The 22116-nt window shown below is 41.0% G+C and overlaps 1 long non-coding RNA gene across 1 annotated transcript in view; it reads right to left on the bottom strand.

The window, feature by feature from the left end:
- Window positions 1–18607, bottom strand: part of LOC137215389 (uncharacterized) — a 44867-nt gene extending 26260 nt beyond the window's left edge. Inside the window, exon 1 of the long non-coding RNA XR_010939282.1 lies at window positions 18394–18607. This is a non-coding gene — a long non-coding RNA (uncharacterized lncRNA). The remainder of the gene's footprint in view (window positions 1–18393) is intronic.
- Window positions 18608–22116: the final 3509 nt, after the last annotated feature.

Raw genomic sequence — 22116 nt, 5'->3', positions numbered from 1 at the left:
GTACTGGTAACAATAGGGAAGAACTGAAACTTTCATACATTCCTAATAGGTATGCAAAATCGAACAACCATTTTAGACCACTGTCTAGCAGTCACAAGTAAGCCTTCATCTATCCTGTGACTCCGGATACTTTGAGTTATTGGCTCAAAAAAAGTGAAACATATACACATATAAAGAATTAAACACAAATGTTCATAGCAGCATCATTTGCAATAGCCAAAAAGCTGGAAATAACCCAAATACCCATAAATTGGTGAATGGATAAACAAATGGTTATCCACAGAAAAGGTACTACTCAGGAAAAAAAAGAAAGAACTGCTCATAAGCATCACTAAAGAAATCTCAAAATAATTATATACAATGAACGAACTCAGAAAATAAGAAAACATTTTATTAATTAATTCAAATAAAATTTTAGAAATACAGATTAGTCTATTATAAATAAAGGCAAACTAATAGTTGCCTAGAGGGCTGAGGGTGGGAAGGAGAGGTTTCCAAAGGACATGAGGTAAATTAGGGGTGACAGATATATTCATTACCACGATGATGATTTCATGGGTTCATATGTATGTCTAAAATAATTTTACACTTTAAACAACTGCAGTTCATTACACATCACCTATATTGACAAAAGCTTTACAACGTTCAAAATAACATTGAGACCTCCACTGTCTTCATAAAATCAGGTTGGGCAACACTGTATTGACTCTCATTCCTGATAAACTAAAGAGGGGAAGACTTGCCTCAGTAGCAGCAAATATTGGTGAGCAATGAATTTCTTTTCCATCTCAGTCACCAGGAATGATGGCTGCATCCCAAATCCACACGACTGGGTTAAGTGATCTCCCTTTTATCTAAGCCTGTTTTCTTCCTTGTGCATCAATGGCCTTGAGGTGAACATCCCACAGAAGCTACAGGAATACACAAAAACTTCTCTGACAATAAATAAAAAAGATGAACATGCCTAGAGGTCCTAATAGCTTCTGTGCACGTTGATCCTACAGTCACGATCACTGGAACATTTGTGGATACAGTTTTATAAGTGACACATACCATCTATGTGGCTGCAGTCTCCACTCTCTATTAATCAAGTGTTTCTGTACCAATGATTGCCCCCCCTTACCTCTGTACTTTTACAGTGACACTAGCCTACTGAATTCTGGGTATCAGGATACATGCCTCCTTTGCAGTATTTGGGGTAGGGATTCCCAGCAGCAGTAATGGGCATTATGTGAACAAGAAAAGCGATTCATTTTGCTCCCAGAAGCACTGATAGTCACAACATCTTCCCACCTCCTCAAAATGTTTTCTGAGCCCACAAAATAATCCTGGCATCCAGCCCAGAAGTAGAAACACAAAATCCTACAGTCCTTCCTAGGAAGCCTTGGGCAAAAATGTGGCCCAAGAGAGCAGCTTTTGGATCTAGGCCAAAACTGGAAAGACAGCTATATTCTTCCATCATTATCTCACCTCTGAGAAAAAGTATGGAATTCCCCTAAAAGCTGTTCATCCCTTAACACTGGCAGAGCCAAATTCTATTTTGAAACCACCTCACACAGTGAATAAAACACAAAGATCAAAGGCAGCTTGAACACTATTTTACTGCAAACCCCAAGGCACTGTGAGACAGAAAATTCTCAGGTTGGTGACTTGGAGGCTGGAAGTATCACATGAAACATTTACCTGAAAAGGCAGTCTTTCTCAGCAAGCCACGAACAGAACTGAAATTGCGGTATCTCGGCCAAATCTGGGTCAGGTCCCGCCTAACATCATCAGAGAGAAGGGAATAAGGATCCCAGAACAGCTAAGACTACTGACGCTTTCCTCCAACAAATGGTGAGGGGGCAGAGATCGGCTTCCCTAAACATGATGGGGTGAGGACGAACGCACACTGTTTAGACATGCCAGGTGGCAGAGGTGAAATCGCTGTAGCCACAGAAACTGGCACCAATATAAATCTGCTAAGAGACACGGGCACGTTAGAAAGTGCAACTCAGATCCTTACAGCTCCCCATATACCTGGGATGTATGAGGAATCTCCCCACCGTAGACACACCTCCAGGTATATGAGAGGCAATTCAAGTAGACATCCCCATCACAGGGATTCTCTTCCAGTGTAATTCTATTAAAGAAATTGCGCATCCCTGTACATCTCAGTCCTTTCCCTAGTGTAAACACACTGGTGTTGGATGAAGCTGAAGCTTCAAATAAAAGATTTCCCACATACTCATAAGGTCTTTCTCCACTGTGAACTCTTCAGTCCTGAATGAGGGTGAACTTCCGGCTAAAAGATTTTCACATTCTTTGCACTTAAAAGGCTTATCTCCAGTATGAACTTCCTATTGTTGAATGAGGCTGGATTTCCCAAACTCAGCACACTCATAGGCCTTTACCAAGTGTGGACTTTCTGATGAGCTAAGCACCTCGAGTTATGCTTGAAGGATTTCCCATACTCACGACATTTCTATGGCCTCTCATTACTGTAAACTCTCTGGCATTGCATGAGGCTGAAGTTTCAGCTAAACAATTTCCCATATTTGCTGCATTTATAAGGCCTTTCTTCAGTGGGAATGCTGATGATAAATGAGGTTGAACTTCAGCTAAAAGATTCTCCACGTTCTTTGGACTTACCAGGCATTTCTCCAGTGTAGATTTTCCTATGGTTACTGAGGTCATAGCTTCAACTAAAGGAATTTCCCATATTCACTGCACTCATAAGGCCTTTTTCTAGTGTAAACTCTTTGATGTGTAAGGAAACCATACTGGCAGATAAAAGATTTTCCTGAATCATTGCATTCATACGGCCCTTTTTGCCAGTGTGAACTCTCTGATGTAGAATGAGAGGCACCTTTAGATAAAAGATTTCCCACATTCACTGCACACATAAGGCTTTTCTCCAGTGTGAAATTTCTGGTGTTGAATAAGGTTAGTCCTTTGGGTGCAGGCTGTCCCACATTTGCTGAACTCACAAAACCCTTCAATAGTGAGGACTCTCTCATCCTCAACAAGTATTTCTGTCTGGCTGGAGGCTTTCTTGCCTTTTCCCCAGCTGTGATGACCTTTTTCACTGGAAAAACAGCTTCACACTCCTTAATGTTGTTTTGTTGCTTCCTGGTATTAGTGGCCTCTTGCTGAAATCCCATGTTGGCTATGAAGTCCTTCCCAATCTCCATGTAGGTAGAGAGATTCCCTGTTGCATAGACTGTGCAGCTCTTCAAAAACGAAGTTCCCCCCACATCACATCAGAAGGTTTCTCTCTAATGTGCTGCCTCTGGTGCTGTTGAAGGTTTGCAGTGAAATAGAATTATTTCCCACATGCCCCACATGTGTATGCTTTCTGGCCCCTATTTATTACTTGCTCTTCAGCAAAGTGAAAAATGTTTCTCAAGACTGGGACACACATCTTACAGGGCTGGGCCTTCTCAGGAGATGAACCTGCCCTGGGAGTCCTCATCTGTTAACACTCCATCCTCAGATATGTTCTATTCAGATATGTTCTATTCATTCTTGACTCCACACCAAGAACCTGAAAACAAAGAATTGATGGTGAAGTTCTTGTTGACTCCACTGGTGGTGCTGACACCGTCACAACTGTATGTCTGACACGTGAAGGAAACAGTCCAAGGGATCGTGTTCAGGAAATGAAGTTGGGGTCACACTGAGGAAGCAGCTGCTCTCACCAAGTACAGAGCACAAGGACTGGCTGAGGCCCAAGACAAAAAGGGAGTTCTACAATTCACTCCTCTGTCAGTTGCTTTTACCAGGCCCACATCTCCTGGTGACCTGCAATACTGTGCAGAAGTGTATGTCCAGCCCCCAGAAAATCTGACTGGAACAGATAGCTGGTGTCCAAGAAATATTAAAGGATACCTGCGTATTTGAGAACATAACAATGTCTGTAAGTACTATAGGGAAAACAGTATTATGATCACACGAGGTAAGTGGTTTAGAGAGGTGGTAGGGAATAGATTCTAGCTTAGCATCAGACTGAAAATGGGAGTAATAGAAATAACAAATTGGCAAAGTGTCAAGAAAGGAGGAAGGAGTAGAGAAGTGATTTGGTGCCACCGGCAATGGCACTAAAACACTAGTCACACAAGATAACGTTCCTCATATGACTTGAACAGAGACTTGATGTCAAGCCCTCTTCTAGCTGCCATTCATCTTATCCAGGCTACCTCTTAACTCTTTAAGCTGAGACCAGAGTCATGTCCATCCCATGAAGCATCAAGCACTCTTCACCCCCAGCTGAAAAACTACATGGGATGCAAATGATGCAAGTCCTAATGGAAAGTAAGGACAGGTGAGTGGCCAACACTGGCCCAGAGGAATTCATCACACAGCAGACAAAGAAATGATATTTAAGTGTTCCAAAAAGAACCTCCAGTACAGCCAGAGAGAAGGATGTACAGCAGATGGAGAACCAAGTGTTAGGAATCCATCTCCTCACCTAAACAACAATTGTACGGGCACAATATAACTGAGGTAACTATTTTGCAACCCTGGATTCTACTGAACATTTGCAGTGCACCAAAAAACAAAGTTTGAAGAGACAAAGAAAGCTTCAGAACCAGAATTAGATAACACAGTGATGTTGGAATGATCATATTGGGAATATATAAGAATCACAATTAACATCCTAATTAATATCTGCTAGTGGATAAAGCAGACAGCATACAAGACCAGAAGGGCAATGTAAGCAGAGAGATGGAGATTCTAAGAAAGAACCAAAAAGAAATGCCAGAGATCAAAAACACCAGAACAGAAATGAAGAATGACTGTGATGGGCTTATTCATAGACTGGACAGAGCTGAGGAAAGATCTCTGAGCTTGATGTTCTCGTAGTAGAAACTTTCAAAACTGGAAAACAAAGGGAAAAAGGACTAAAAGAAGGAAGAAAGGGAGGAAGAAAGGAAGAAAAAGAGAAAGAAAAAAAAGGAAACAGAAAGAAAGAGGGAGGGAGGGAAGGAAGGAAAGAAAAAGAAATGCAAATCAAAACTACAATGAGGTACCACCTCACAACAGCACAGAATGGCCATCATTAAAGTCTACATGGGGGGCTGCCCTGGTGGCGCAGTGGTTGAGAGTCCACCTGCTGATGCAGGGGACACGGGCTCGTGCCCCAGTCCAGGAAGATCCCACATGCTGCGGAGCGGCTGGGCCCGTGAGCCATGGCCACTGAGCCTGTGCGTCTGGAGCCTGTGCTCCGCAATGGGAGAGACCACAACAGTGAGAGGCCCGTGTATCGCAAAAAAAAAAAAAAAAAAAAAAAAGGTCTACAAATAATATGCTGGAGAGGATGTGCAGAAAAGGGAAACTTCCTGTACTGTTGGTGGGAATGTGAGCTGGTGCAGCCACTATGGAAAACAGTATGGATGTTCCTCAAAAAGCTAAACATAGTGTTGCCATATGATCCAGCAATCCCACTCTGGGGCATATATCCAGAAAAAACTATAATTCAAAAAGATACATGCAGGTTCTTATTAGTTATCCATTTTATACATATTAGTATATATATGTATAAAAAAAAATAAAATTCAAAAAAAAGATAATCGACTAAATTAGTCACCTGACATCAGAATTAAACATCAACCAATAAAAATTTTAAAGATTTAAAAAAATAAGATACATGCACCTCTATGTTCATAGCAGCACTATTCACAATATCCAAGACAAAGAAACAGCCTAAATGTCCACCAAGAGATGAATGGATAAAGACGATCTGGTACATATATACAATGGAATACTACTCAGCCATTAAAAAAAATAATAATCCCATTTGCAGCCACATAGGTGAAACTAGAGATTATCATACTCTAGTTGAAGTCAAAAAGAGAAAGACGAATACCATGTGATATCACCTATATGTGGAATCTAAAATATGACACATATGAACTTATCTACAAAACAGAAACAGACTCACAGACACAGAGAACAGACATGTGGTTGCCAATGGGGAGGGGGAGAGTTGTGGGGGAGTAGGAGTGGGAGTTTGGGACTAGCAGATGCAAACAATTATATATAGAATGGATAGACAACAAGGTCAACTGTATAAGCACAGGGATTTATAATTAATATCCTATAATAAACCATGGTGTAAATAATACATAAATAATAATGTATGTATAAATGAATCACTTTGATGTACAGCAGAACTTAACACAACACTGTAAATCAAGTATACTTCCATTAAACAGAAACAAAAACAAAAAAACAGAATACCCAAAAACTCTGGAACAACTGCAAAAGATTTATTCATACTATAACTTATCCATATATAAACTTATAACCTTATAACTTATTCATCTTATAAATAAAACTCTGTAGCTTCTGGCACCCTTCACCTATTTCATCCAAGGCACCCTTCAACTATTTCATCCAATCTACTTTCTCAGCTCTGGCCACAACTAATCTGTTATTTGTATCTGAGTTTGGTGGGGTATTTTGTTTTGTTTTGTTTGCTTTTAAAGACTCCACATGTAAGTGTAATCAGGTAGTATAGCTGACCCTTGAACAACATGGGTTAGAACTGCATGGGTCCACTCACATATGGATACTTTTCAATAAATACACAGCATTACATGATCTGTGGTTGAATTCACAAATGTGAAACTTCAGAATCAGAGGGATGACTATGGGACTTCAGCATCCACAAATTTCAGGATGTGCAGAGACTCCTGGAATCAATACTCTGCAGAAATGGAGGGACAACTTTGTCTCCCCCTGTCTGACTTATTTCACTTAGCAGAATGCCCTCAAAGTCCAACCATGTTGTTGCAAATGATAAGATTTCCTTATTTTACGGTTGAATAATATTGAATTGTATTCCATATATACATGTTTGTTATCCATTCATCCATCAGTGGACACTTAGGTTGTTTCCACCTCTTGGATATTGTAAATAATGCAGCAATAAACATGGGGTACAAATATCTTTTTGAGATTATGACTTCAGCCCCCTTGGATAAACACACACTGGTGGAACTGCCAGACCATATTGTAGTTCCTTATTTAATTTTGTAAGGATTCTCCATGCTCTTTTCCATAGTGCCTGCAACAATGTACATTCCCACCAACAGTGTACAAAGGGTCCCTTTTTTCCACATCCTCACCAACACTTATTTCTTGTCTTTTTCATAACAGACATGATAACAGGTGTGAGGTGGTAGCTCATTGTGGTTCTAATTTGCATTTCTCCAACCATTAGTTATATTGAGCATCTTTTCATGTATCTGTTTGCCTTTTGCATGTCTTCTATGGAAAAAGCCTATTCAAATCTAACAGATAACACTGTTCAAAATAACACTAGCAACAGTGTACTCCATTGTGCGTTTTTATACACACACACAGTATGTATTTTTCTGTAAAAGTGAAATGAATGACAACAATGATACAATGGAGGAAAGTAATGAGGATTTTTTAAAATTAGAAGATACTCAAATTACCTGTCAAGCCATACAGTGTTATTCGAAAGTGGACTTTGATTAGCTGTAAAAACATATTGTAAATGCCAGGGCAACTACATAAAAAAAAAAAATAAGAAGTACAACTGATATGCTAACAAAGCAGAGAGAATGAAATCATACAAAATGCTCGATTAGAATCATAAAAAGAAGAGTGGAAGATTAAAACAGGAACAAAGACAATGAATAGGAAATGGTAACAAATACATTAGATACTTATTCCACTATATCAATAAATTAAACATCAATAGTCTCAGTGCACCAGTTCAAAGAAAGATTACCAGAGTAGATCTAAAAACATGACTCAATTATATTTTGTCTCCAAGAAACCCACTTTAAACCCATAGATGCTTACAGATTATATGTGAATGGATAAAGAAAGATAAGACACAGCTGAGGAAAGAATCTCTGACCTTGATGTTCTTTTAGGAGAAACTTCCAACTTTGGGAAAAAATAAAAAAGAGAAAGGACTAAAAAAAAAAAAAAAAATTAAACACAATATCCAAGAACTGTGGGACAACTACAAAAGGTTTAACATATACATATGGAGAGACCTCCCTTGTGGTTCAGTGGATAAGATTCTGTGCTCCCAAAACAGGGGCCTCAGTTAGAGCTCTATTCAGGGAACTAGATCCCACATACCCCAACTAAAGATCCCGCACCTAGCAACTAAGACCCAGCACAGCCACATAAATAAAAATTTTTTAAAAATACACACACACACACACACGGAAACATCACAATGAGAGACAAAAGAACAGAAGAAATATTTGAAGAAATAATGGTAGAGAATTTGTATCAAATTAATGTCAGACACTAACCCACAGATCCAGGAAGCTCAGAAAACAACAAGCAGGTTTAATGCAAAAAAAACAAAAAAACAAAAACCAATAAACTAAACAAAAAAACCCCTACACCTTGGCATATCACATTCAAATGCAGAAAAAAATCCTGAAAGAGCCAGAGGAATAAACCCCTTAACCACAGAAGAGCAAAAAAAGAATTACATTTGAATTCTCCTCAGAACTCACCCAGACAATAAGGGAATTGAGTGAAACATTTGAAATGCAGGGGTGGAGTGAAGATGACACACACACATTACCAACCTAGAATTCAGTATCCAGCAAAATTACCCTTCAAAACTTATGTTCAAATAAAGACTTCCTGTGACACAAAAAAAGTGGGAATTTATAAAAAGAAGTTTTACACAGAGATGAAAAAAGATATAGATCTGAAATTTGGGTTTCATAGAGAATGGGAGAACATCAGAGAATTTAAAGAATTTCATTTTCATACAATTGACATGGAACACTGTATTTGTTTAAGCTGTATAAGGAGTTTGACATGTGTATACATTGTGCAATGATTACTACAATTAGTGAACATAGTTACAATTTTTCTGATGAGAATTTTTAAGGTCTACTCTCTTATCGAACTTCAAATATACAACACAGTATTGCTAACTAGAGTCACTATGCTGTGCTTAAATCACCAGGACTTATTCATCTTATTATAAATAGAAGTCTCTCACTTCTGACACACTACACCCATTTTATCCACCCCCTCCTCTTCCCCCACTATGGCAACCACTAATCTGTTGTCTGTATCTGAGTTTGGCTTTTTGTTTGTTTGTTTTAAAGATTCCACATTTAAGTGTAATCATGTAGTACAGTTGAACCTTGAACAAAATGGGTTAGAACTGTGAGGGTCCACTCACATTTTTCAATAAATACACACAGCAGTAAATGATCTGTAGCTGGATGAATCTGAAAATGCAAAACTTCAGAATCAGAGGCCTGACTATGGGACTTTAGAATCCGCAGATTTCAGTATATTCAGCGGCTCCTGGAACAAACCCTCAGCAGAAACGGAGGGACAACAGTATTTGTCTTTCCCTGTCTGACTTATTTCACTTAGCATAATTTGCTGAAGCTCCATCCATGCTGTTGCAAACGGCAGGATTTCCTTCTTTTTTATGGTTGAAAATATTGAATAGTATTCCATACAAACCACATTTTGGGTAGCCATTCATCCGCCAATGGACACTTAGCTTGTTTCCATGTCCTGGATATTATAAATAATGTTGCAGTAAACACAGAGTCCAGATATCTTTCTGACATAATGATTTTACTCCCTTTGGAGAAGTACACAGAGGTGGAATTGCTAGATCATAATGTAGTTCCTTCTTTAATTTTTTAAAGATTCTCCATACTCTTTTCCATAGTGGTTGCAACAATGTACATTCCCAAGAACAGTGCAAAAGGGGTCACTATTCTTCACATATTCACCAACACTTATTTCTTCTCTTTCTGATAACAGACATTAAAACAGGTGTGAGGTGGTATCTTATTGTGGTTTTGACGTGCACTTCCCTGAAAATTAGTGATAGTCAGCATCTTTTCAAGTATCTTCACAATTTGCATGTCGTCTTTACAAAAATGTCTACACAGATCTAACAGATACCAGTTTGTTCAAAACAACAATAGCAACAGTGCACTCCATTATAAATTTTTATACAACACAGGTAGGTTTATGTACTACTAAAACAAATAATAGGGGTTTCCCTGGTGGCACAGTTGTTGAGAGTCCTCCTGCCGATGCAGGGGACACGGGTTCGTGCCCCGGTCCAGGAGGATCCCACATGCCGCGGAGCGGCTGGGCCCATGAGTCATGGCCGCTGAGCCTGCACGTCCGGAGTCTGTGCTCCACAACGGGAGAGGCCACAACAGTGAGAGACCCGTGTACCACCAAAAAAAAAAAAAAAAAAAAAAGTGGTAGTAACTATATTAATCTCAGAGCAGATTTAAAGGAAGCAAAGTTATCAGGGATAAAGACGTCAATTCACCAGAATCCACAACAATCCTTAACATATCTGTACCTAAAACCAGAATGTCAAAATATGATGCAAAGCAGAACTACAAGTAGAAAGAGATGAATCTGTTATAATAGTTGGAGACTTCATTTATCATCCCTCTACCAGAAATGAACAGATCCAGCAAACTGAAAATTCATAAGGATTTGTTGAACTCAGGAACACCATCATCAATGCACTGGATAAAATGATACCTACAGACTACTAGGCTACTCCATCCAACAACAGCAGAAGAGACAGTCTTCTCAAGCTGACATAGAACATTCACCAGATAGACCACATCTGGGGCCAAAAGACACACCTTAACAAATTTAACTTAAGAACAGAAATCATTGAGACTTCCCTGGTGGTCCTGTGGTTTAGAATCTGCCTTCCAATGCAAAGGACGTGGGTTCGATCCATGGTCGGGGTACTAAGATCCCACATGCCGCAAGGTAACTGGGCCCATGAGCTGCAACTACTGAGCCGACACCCTCAACTAGAGAGCTTGAGGGCCGCAAACTACAGAGCCCGTGTGTCCTGGAGCTCACGCACCACAACTAGAGAGAGAAAACTCGCACACCACAACTGGAGAGAATTACGTGTGCAGCAACTAAGACCCAATGCAGTCAAAAATAAAAATAAATAAATAAGTATTGTAAAAAAGAACAGAAATCATACATCTGCTCTCAGACCACAACAGAATTACACTAGAAACCAGTAACAGAAAGATAGTTGGAAAAATTCCAAAATGCTGAGAAATTAAAGAATACACTTACAAATAATACATGGATCAAAGAAGAAATCTCAAGATAAATTTTTAAGTATTTTGAAAGAAATAAACATACCACTTTTCAAAATACGTGGATGAAATGAAAGCAGTGTTTATAGGAAAATTTATAGCATTGAATGCTTATATTAACAAAAAAGAAAAATTTTAAATCAATCACCTGTGCTTCCACCTTACAAAACTAGGAGAAAATTAAATCCAGAGGAAGAAAGAAAGAAATAATTAAAACCAACAGAGAGAAATCAACAAAGCCAAGAAAAGCTGGTTCTTTAAAATGACCAATAAAATCAAAAACATTCTATTATTGCTACTGAAGGAAATGAGGAGAGAGAACACAAATTACTAACATCAAAATGAAAGAAGAAACATCACTACAGATACCATGGACATTAAGAGGACAACAATAAAATATATGACAACAAACAAAACCATAAATTTGATAATTAGATGAAATGGATCAATTGCCTGAAAGATGCAGTCTACCAAAACCCACACAGGAAAAAATAGAAAATCTGAATAGGTCTAAATGTATTTAAGAAATTGAATCAATAAATAATAACCTTCCAAAACAGAATGCAACTGGCTCAAATTGGTTCACTGGTCAATTCTGATGAACATTTAAGGAAGATATTATACAATTCCCTACAATCTCTTTTAGAAGACAGAAACAGAGGGAATACTTCCTAAATCATTCTAAGAGCCCAGTATTATTCTCTTAATACCAAACCAAAGACATTACAAGAAAACTGTAAACCAATACCTCTCATGAACACAGATGCAACAATCCTCACAAAATATTAGGAAATTTATGGAAAAACTATACAGAAAGAATCATACACCATGACCAAGTGGGACTGATGCAAGGTATACAAGCGGGGCTTCACATTTGAAAATTAATATCATCCACGTCCTCGACAGGTTAAAAAACAGCACATGATCTCATCAATAGATAGAGAAAAAGGATCTGACAATATCCCATAACCATTCATGATAAAAATCTCCAACATCTAGTTAACTAAAAAGAGGAAAACTTCAACTTGTTAATCCAAATAAAATCCTATAACTATCATCATACTTACTAGTGAACACCAACAGGCTTTCTTACTAAGATGAAAAACAAGGCAAAAATGTTCCCTCTTACCACTCCTTTTTGCCTTTATTTTGGAAGTCATAACTAATGCAATGAGATGACAAGGTTATAGAGAAGATATATTGCTTGGGAAGGAAGGAATAAAACTGTCTTCATTCTCAGATGATATGATCAGCTATGTAAAAATCCTGAAAAATAGACCAAACAAACAAAATCATGGAACCAAAAAGCAATTATACCAAGGTTTCAGGACACAAGGTTAATATACAAAAGTCAATCACTTTCCTATAAACCAGAAATGAACAAGTGAGTTTGAAATTAAAAACACATTATCATGTACAATAGCACTAAAAAAGAAAAAGAGAGAGAGAGAGAGACAGAGAGAGAGAGAGAAAGGAAAGAAATATTTAGTTATAACTCTACCAAGACATGTACAAGATCTACGTGAGGGAAACTATAAAACTCTGATGAACAAATTCAAAGGACTAAATAAATGGAAAAATATTTGACATTCTAAAATAGGAAGACTCACTATTCTCAAGATGTCAGTTCTTATGAAACTCATCTATAGATTCAATGCAATCAAAATCAAAATCCCAGTGAGTTATTTTGTGGATATAAATACACAAATCCTAAAGTTCATATAGAGAGGCAAAAGTCCGAATATAGCCAACAGGATACTGCAGAAGAACAAAGCTTGCAGACTGACACTGCTCAACTTCCAGACTTCGTATGTACAGTACTCAAGCCTGTTTGCTATTGTTGAAGGCATAGAAAAACTGATCAATGAACAGTATTGAGAATCCAGAAATATACCCATAGAAATATACTCAAATATTTGAAATATACTCATCTGTTAAATATACTTTAACAGATGAACAAAGGAAATACAATGGAGAAAAAGGAAGTCTTTTTAATAAACAGTACTGAGGGAGATGCAAGAGGGAAGAGATATGGGAACATATGTATATGTATGACTGATTCACTTTGTTATAAAGCAGAAACTAACACACCATTGTAAAGCAATTATACCCCAATAAAGATGTTAAAAAAAAAAAAAAACAGTACTGGAACAACTGAACATCATATATTCAAAAAAAGAAAAAATCTAAACAGAAACCTTACACCCTTCACAAAAAAATTATCTCAAAATGGATCATAGATGTAAATATTAAATACAAAAAAACTAAAACTCAGCAAGTAAACAAAAACTCAAATACAGAATGAGCCAAACACCTTAATAGACAAGCCTCATTAAAAGAAAATGTACCTATGACAATTCAGCGTATACAAAGAGGCAAAGAAATGCAAATTAAACTCAAGAGATACCATTACATACCTATAAGAATGGCCCAAGTTGGGCTTCCCTGGTGACACAGGGGTTAAGAATCTGCCTGCCAATGCAGGGGAAACGGGTTTGAGCCCCAGTCTGGGAAGATTCCACATGCCTCAGAGCAACTAAGCCCGTGAGCCACAACTACTGGGCCCACGTGTCACAACTACTGAGGCCCGTCCGCCTAGAGCCTTTGCACCATAACAAGAGAAGCCACCACAATGAGAAGCCCATGCACTGCAACAAAGAGTAGCCCCCACTCACCACAACTAGAGAAATCCTGCGTGCAGCAACAAAGACCCAATGCAGCCAAAAATAAAATAAATGAAATAGATTTATTAAAAAAAAAAAGAATGGCCCAAATCCAAACACTGACACAAATGCTGCCCAGGGTGTGGAGGAACAGGAATTTCATTCATTGCCCATTGAAATGCTTAATGGTACAGCCCACTTTGAAAGAGAGTTTGGCAGTTTTCTACAAAACTAAACTCTTACACATCATATAGAAATTCTACTCCTTCGTATTATAAAAAAGGAGTTGAAAACTTACATCTACACAAAAACCTTCACACAGATATTCACAGTAGCTGTATTCATAACTGCCAAAACTTAGAAGTAGTCAAGAATTCCTTCAGCAGACAAATGGACAATCAAGATATATCAAGATACCGGGAACATTATTTAGAGCTGAAATGAAATGAGCTATCAAGTCATGAAAAGACATGCAAGGGAGTTCCTTCACGATCCAGAGGTTAGCACTCGGCACCTTCACTGCCATGGCCCGGGTTCTGGAACTAAAATCCTGTAAGGCACGTGGCGGGGGTTAAAAAGAAAAGAAAAACAGAAAACTTAAATGCATGTTACTAAGTGAAGGAAACCAAGATGAAAAGGCTGCATAATGTATGACTCTAATTATATGACACTCTAGAAAAGGGAAAACATATAGAGACAGTTAAAAAAAAAATCAGTTCTTACCAAGGAGTACAGGGGAAGAAAGGATGAACAGGTGGAGCACAAAGGATTGAAACACTGAAAACCATTGAAACCACTCTATAATGGGGAATGAGAATCATTAAACATTTATCAAAGCCCATAGAATGTACAATACCAAGAGTCAACTCTAATGTAAACTTCAAATTTTGAGTGATAATAATGTGTCAGTATAGACGCATCAATTTTAACACTTGCTTGGGGGATTCCTGAGTCAATACAATACCTACTAAATTCCCAATGACATATTCAAAAAATAGAAAAACTCTTCCAAAAATTCAAATGGACTCTCAAGGGATTCCATATAGCCAAAGCAATTATGAAAAAGAACAAAGTTGAAGGACTCACACCACCTGATTTCAAACGTTACTACAAAGCTACAGTAAGCAAAATACTATGCTACTGGCATAAATACATATATACACAGCAATGGAATAGAACAGGGAGTAGCCTAAAAGTAAACCCTCATATTTATGATCAAATAACTTTTGACCAAACGACCATTAGTATTCAATAAGGGCAGCCTTTTCAATAAATGGTGCTGGGAAAACTGGATACCCACATACACAAGAATGAAGTTGGGAACTCACCTAATATCACATAGAAAAATTCACTCAAAATATATCAGAAGTCTTGGGACTTCTCTGGTGGTGCAGTGGTTAACACTCCGCACTCCCAATGCAGGGGGCCTGGGTTCAATCCCTGGTCGAGGAACTAGATCCCACATGCGTGCCACAACTAAAAGTTTGTGAGCTGCAACTAAGGAGCCCTCAAGCCACAAGTAAGGAGCCCAGCTGCCATAAATAAGACCCAGTGCAACCAAATGAATAAATGATAAATTTTAAATATATATATATCAAATATAAGAGCTAAAACTGTAAAATTCATAGAAAAAGCAAAGGGGAAAAGCTTCAAAATGTTCGATTCAGTTATGATTTCCTGACTATGACAACAAAGGCACAAGCGACAAAAGAAAAAATACAAAAACTGCACCTAATAAAAATGAACAATTTTTGTTGGATATCTTTAAGTTACACAACATTATGTATCAATTATACCTCAATAAAGCTGGGGGGGGAACGGAAAAAGAGATAAACTTTTGTACATCAAAGGACACTATGAACACAGTAAAAAAGCAACCACAGAATGAGAGAAAATAGTTCAAAATCAGGTATACAACAAGGGATTAATATCCAGAATATATGGATAATGCCTTGAACTCAACAACAGCCAAAGAACCAACTTGATTAAAAAATGGAAAAAGGGGGCTTCCCTGGTGGAGCAGTGGTTGAGAGTCCGCCTGCCGATGCAGGGGACACGGGTTCGTGCCCCAGTCCGGGAAGATCCCACATGCAGCGGAGCGGCTGGGCCCGTAAGCCATGGCCGCTGAGCCTGCGCGTCCGGAGCCTGTGCTCCGCAACGGGAGAGAGGCCCGCGTACCACAAAAAAAAAAAAAAAAAAGGAAAAAGGACCTGAATTATTCTAAAGATATACCAATAAACACACCAATAAGCACACCACTATGGAAATGCAATCGAAATGAAAAAGATATACAAGTTCACATCCATTAGGATGGCTATTATGAAAAAAACAAAATAACATATGCTGGTGTGAATACAGAGAAATTGGAAACTTGGAAAAATGTTCATGGTCTGTTTCAGAAGTGACCGAGTCAGTGACAGTTGTACAGTCAGGCACAAATAAATGTCCGGTTCAGGAATGAAGTAAAACTTCGGTACCATGGATTTTGACATTCGCCTGGTCAGAGAGGGCAAGCAAGGAGAGAGCTACCAGGCTGACTGCAACACTACTGACCCTGAAGCATGACCTGCAAGACTTTGGGGCTACAGGTGTCCAGGCACTAAGGAGTAGGGAGGCACTAACCTAGCTGTAGTAACCACAGCACATAACCAAGGAATTTAACAAGGTGTGCCCAGGGTCCAGATGTGAGAAACAGAGCTGTCCTTAGGTAAAAAAACAAAAGCAGAGCCTAGGTCAGAGGAAGGAGGTGGGTGTGAGAGCCTTGCCCAGCACGCTGACAAGTGCAAAGTTCTCCAGCATGACGTCAAGGTACAGGTGTATCTGAACCTCGTTAAAAAGACATCATTCCTCCCAGGAGAAGTACACGGCCACATCCTCAAAGGTCACACTGCCCTGGTAAACAGGGACAAATAAAACCATGAACAGTCTCACTCCTGAAAACCCACAATCCATCTTCCCACACATTTCCCCTACTGTCCGACCAGATGGAGACTCTTGGGACCTTGAGAGGAAAACCTCCCTCCTCTAATCTGAAGCTCCCATTGCCTCCAAAATATACAGGCAGACATTTAAAGCAGAAAACCTGCTCTTCTGTGTTATTTCCACTAGAAAAAAAAAGGAGACCTGCACTTACCTAAACCAACTCAGCCTCATCTTGACGCACTTCCACAACTGGTATCGAATCCAGGATTAACCTTACACAACTCCTTCCATTTAAGGTGGGGAATGGGACCCCCTCCATAGAAACTGGCCTCCCCTCAGGACCCTGAACATGGGGTTCTCCTGGGTTCCCAAACCAAAGGGCTGGGAGAATGACTAGCGAAGAACCCCAAGACCCTTCTCAAATACAGAGAATGTGTGCGTGGGGTCACAACATGTGAGGGGCTGCGACAACCTCTATTTAACGAAGGTGCTTCTCTGGCCCTTGGAATCTGTGGGGAAAGGCAAGCGATGGAGGAAAAGTGACCAGGGCTGTGCTCCAGGGGCACAGGCCTTCCCTGGCCCCCTGGCGGTACCAGAACGAGATAACCTCAGGCTGACTAGCAAACCTCTCCTCTGTGCCTCAGTCCACAGTGATACCGCTTACCAGTTGGGACCTTGGAAAAGCCACAACTTCCCTCTGCCTCACTGTCCTCATCACCCCCCTACATTATGTTCTTCCATTGAGCAGGCTTTGGAGTATTTTTAAAACCCTAACTCAAATCATGTCCTTCCTATGCTCAAAAATTTCCATAGGGACTTCTCTCGTGGTGCAGCGGTTGAGAACCCGCCTGCCAATGCAGGGGATACCCTTCAATCCCTGGTCCGGGAAGATCCCACATGTCGCGGAGCAACGAAACCCGTGCGCCACAACCACTGAGCCTGTGCTCTAGAGCCCACGAGCCACAACTACTGAAGCCCACGTGCCTAGAGCCCGTGGCTCCTCAACAAGAGAAGCCACCGCAATGAGAAGCCCACGCACCGCAAGGAAGAGTAGCCCCGGCTCGCCGCAACTAGAGAAGGCCTCCGCGCAGCAACGAAGACCCAACGCAGCAATCAATCAATCAATGAATAAATAAATAAATGAATGAGTAAACGAATGAATTCATTCATTCATTTATAAAAAACCAACTCTCCACCGCTCCATGGTCCCAAAGAGAAAGATACAACTCTCACCTACCACTCCAGGTGCAGCCTGGTCTCAAACTTTTTTCCTCCCAGAAACAGGATGGACTCCAAGTTCCGAATGCTCCTCCTTTAGTTGCGTCTACAAGGCTCACCCAGACCACATTACACTGGTGGCCAGAAATAGGGACACGACACCTGAAAGCCTCACTGTCTTGAACCAGACGTAAACAGGCGTCTCTCACGCCGGCCGTTCGTATTTGGGTGGAGAAACGGGCAGGGGAGAACCCGGAGCACTCAGCGTTTACCTTAGCCGGGTCCCTCAGCACGGCCGCCGCCACCGAGTCCCCAAGAGGAGGGGCCCACAGCCCAGTGACCAGGTCGGACTCGGCGTGGATACTGCACGCAGACCGCCGTCTCCCCGGCCCCGAGACCCGCCCCTGTACAGTGCGCACAAGACCTCCTTCTATGCCTTCTTGCCCCATCAACTGACCCCCAACACCACACACCTCGACTTTCTGACGAGCTCCTCAGACTCCACAGCAATCAAAATGTCCGCCAGGAAGACGGCCCTCTCCCGGAAATGCACCCTTTCTGGATTTTCATTGGATCAACGTTGCTGCCTTAAAACAAGTTATCCTGGATAATGTAGTGCAAAGGCCTCAAGGAAGCACGGGGCCCCACACCTGAATCACTTTGAAAACAGCCAAGCAGCCCCCGAGGAGCGCTAGGAAACGACTTCTAGGGCGGGGGTGGGGTGCGGGGTGGAGGGAGGGGGCTCCATTCTTCTTATGAGGGCGGGGGGTGGGGGGTAGGGGGCTCCATTCTTCTTACGGGGGTGGGGAAACTTTCCGGTGAGTGTTGAGCATTTAAGGCTCTATAATGCTACTGATTGCTGAAGTGTTTGGATGTTATCTCAGACTCCACGAAACCAACACAAGTTGACATCCACTGGTAACAGGAAGCAAATAAACATTATCCTATTGCTCTTGAAACACATGCGGTCTGAAGCGTTAGTCATCTTGTAAACTTTGGCAAGGGACAAGAGAAAAATAAGACAGGACCCTGACCAGGAATATGGAAAAGGAGATATTGGGCAGCCCTGAAGCATCTGGACAAGAGGAAGAGCGCTGGTTCTGGTCACGTCAGAAATGGCTCTCCTGTCTGCATAGTCAATGACTGTGCACAGCTCAGCAAGAGATGGATCAGGCCACCCACCATGGCTGTCCTCTTGCTCTGTACATCCCCTGGTCCAGCAGTCTGATTCACCTGCACCCTACTCACATGGCTGACCTTCCATCTTAAACATAAAGCCTAATCAGCAAACACCTGGGTACCTGCCCAGGCCTCAGCTAGTGATTAATCTTTAGATCAGAGGCTCTCCACTTTGATAGTGTTATCAGAGGGGATGTGAGGAGCATGCTCCTCTGCTGCTTTCCGTGATAACCAATGAGCCAGCACGATGTCAATTCCCGCTAAAGCTGGTAACCTCCTTTTCCAGAAGCTAAAACTGCTGAAACATCCTGCTCGCTGCCTGCCTACCAAGATGGGGTGTCTCTCCAGGACCTTGCTTTGGATGACTTAGATCCAATATCCATTAAAACACTGGTGTTTCTCACTCATTTAGCAATACATCTTGCACCTGACAGCACTTTAGGACGATCACTTGTCTACTTAAAAACGGCCCCCTTCCTCCAGGGCCTGCATTATTGTCTCTTGTCTGTATACACCAGAGTCTGGCTCTGAGCAACCAAAGGCCCCTCATTTCCTGCAGGGTCCCTCCTTCAAGGCATAGAAACTGTATGCAGATACCCAGGGGTCCATCTCTGCTGGTCAGGCCGCATTTCTACCTCCTCAGCCTCAGGAAAAAGATCAGTTCCTGTGGCTGACTGAGTGGGGATTGTTGGTGGTGGGGGGCGGGTGTCTTGAGGCCAGTGTCAAGGATGCTTCCTGTCCTGGGAGACTGTCTTAAGGCTGTCCAGGTGGGAGTGTGGAAGTGATGGCTCCGAGGCTGAAACCCCGCATCGGGACCTCTTAGGGCAGGGGCATCCTGGAGTGGACCAAGACCCTCGAGTGTGGGCCCAGGGGCCACAAATCTTCTTTTATTTCTTCCTCATCAAAGCGCACGTGGCCTCTGGGCCCTGAAGTAGGATTCAGCCAGGAGGAGGGGGATTGGTCACCACCACTCAGGGGTGCACATGTGTGAGGGAGCCAGGCCACAGTAATGAAAAAGAAGGACTCAGCCTTTGGACAAACATTCTGGATTTTGTGTCTTGGGCTAACCCTGAGGGAGCATGGGGGACACAGCCTATGGGACCAGGGAGGAGTCCTAGCCCAGGGATCTTTCGTATGTCCCACCTTTGTGCGGTGCCATCATCTCCAGGTTTTCCCCGTGTCCCCAGGTCACCCTGCCCTCATCTGGGAGTCTGGTTCCCCTATCTCCCACCCTGAAGACCACATAGCTCTCTTCATTTATCACTGACTCCTCTGATAGGTCACCTCAGATCACACGTGGCGCCCCTGGACTTGGTGCACATGGGTCCGCAGAGGAAAAGGCCTCAAAGTGTTCCCTCTGGTACACGGGAGCAGGAAGAGACACGAGTGAACCAGCCCTTGTGGGGCGCCCATAGGACCCTCCACCCTGCACTCCTGGGCCTGAGTCCTTCTGAGAAACCCCAGCAAAAACTGGCATGAACTCAGTAACCCCAGAACCCCCAGCGTCTTCCCAATTCAGGGTGTCTGGAAAAGCAACCCCCAGAAGTGGTGAAATCCATGAAGGTAAATAGCTGCTGGAGACCAACAATCAACAATTACAGAATGGGACAGATGAAAATCACTTGGACTAGAGCGCAGAAGGTTAGAACCCCTTACAAGGGAACTGGTTGTGTTTCTGCATTTCCTGTAAGAATAAACCCATAGGGGGGCCTGCTGTGCTACTAAGGAGGTGGGGCAGGGAAGGGGAGTCATTCCCTATTTCCTTTTGATCTTGATAGGTTCAGAGTAAAGTACATCAAAATAGCACACCTTAGCATACAGAATATCTTCTGTAGCTCAAGAAGATTAAGAAAACCACAGAAGTAGAAAGGTCAATATGACCTCCCCCCACCACTGAAGAGAAAATTGCCAACCAAGATTTCTATGTACAGCAAATATGTCCTTCAAGAGTGGATGAAACAAAACGATTTGAAATGAGAAAATTAATGCACAATTAACCTGGAAAAATGAACATTAAAAGTTCTATTCAAAAAAAAGTTCTATTCAAGGACAATGAACAATGGATTGTAATTCCAGTTGAAAGATCAGTGATGACAAAAGGAATGATAACTGAAGAGAGAAATGCATGTGTTGATTGACATACATGTCACCAATTGTGTAAAGCATGAGTAATATTTCCTTACAGATTTAGAATGACAGAATCCCTATGCATACCTTGAAAAACATATATTCCTATGGGAAAAATTAATGTTTTAAACCCCTTATAATACACAGAATGAAGAAAAAAATGTATTTATAACTTTATGCTCTAATGTGTTAAATAAGTGATTTGGGGCTTAAACAATAAATAGAATAAAGGTATACATTTTCAAAGCTAGAAGTAAAGAAAATTGAATTACAAATAACTAATAAATAGAGGGTTAAAAATTTTTTAAAGGCCAAGATAAAGAACAAAGGGCAAGGTAAGAAATACACAAAATAAAAGGATATATTTCAACCCAAATATATCAACAATTACATTAAATGGCTTGAAATAAATATTCAAAGTAGCTGTCAGTACTTTTGGATGACCCTAAACTTCCTTAACAAGGGATTTAATTTTCATCAAGTGAAGTTCGAGGGCAAGTTTTGAATTTCTATTCAAAGAATAGCTAATGTTCCCTGGCAGGCTCAAACACATACAGCTACAGATATTACAGATAGACACCACCACCACACAAGTCTTCCTATCCAGCCTCATCTAACCCTGGCAGGCCCAAGGAAAGCAAGACCACACAAAACTCATCTACCCAAATAACTGTCAGGGAGCAGTCCTGCCTATTTTATGTCCCAGGTATTGGAAACTGTGGCTGCAGTTACTCAACATAGCTGACAGCTGATTCAGAAATCTAAGAAAACAAGGTAAGCCTCTCGGGCCCACAAATGCAATGGCTCGCTCTTGAGGACTGAAGGGAAAAAAATCATTCTCTGGGACTCACCCCATCATCTCAATTATGCACACCTCCTGCCAACTCTGC

This window comes from Pseudorca crassidens, chromosome 20, assembly GCF_039906515.1.
Source record: "Pseudorca crassidens isolate mPseCra1 chromosome 20, mPseCra1.hap1, whole genome shotgun sequence".
In the NCBI taxonomy this organism is placed as follows: Eukaryota; Metazoa; Chordata; class Mammalia; order Artiodactyla; family Delphinidae; genus Pseudorca; species Pseudorca crassidens.
The sequence above is the reverse complement of the archived record's forward strand: the minus strand, read 5'-3'. Positions and strand labels throughout refer to the sequence as shown.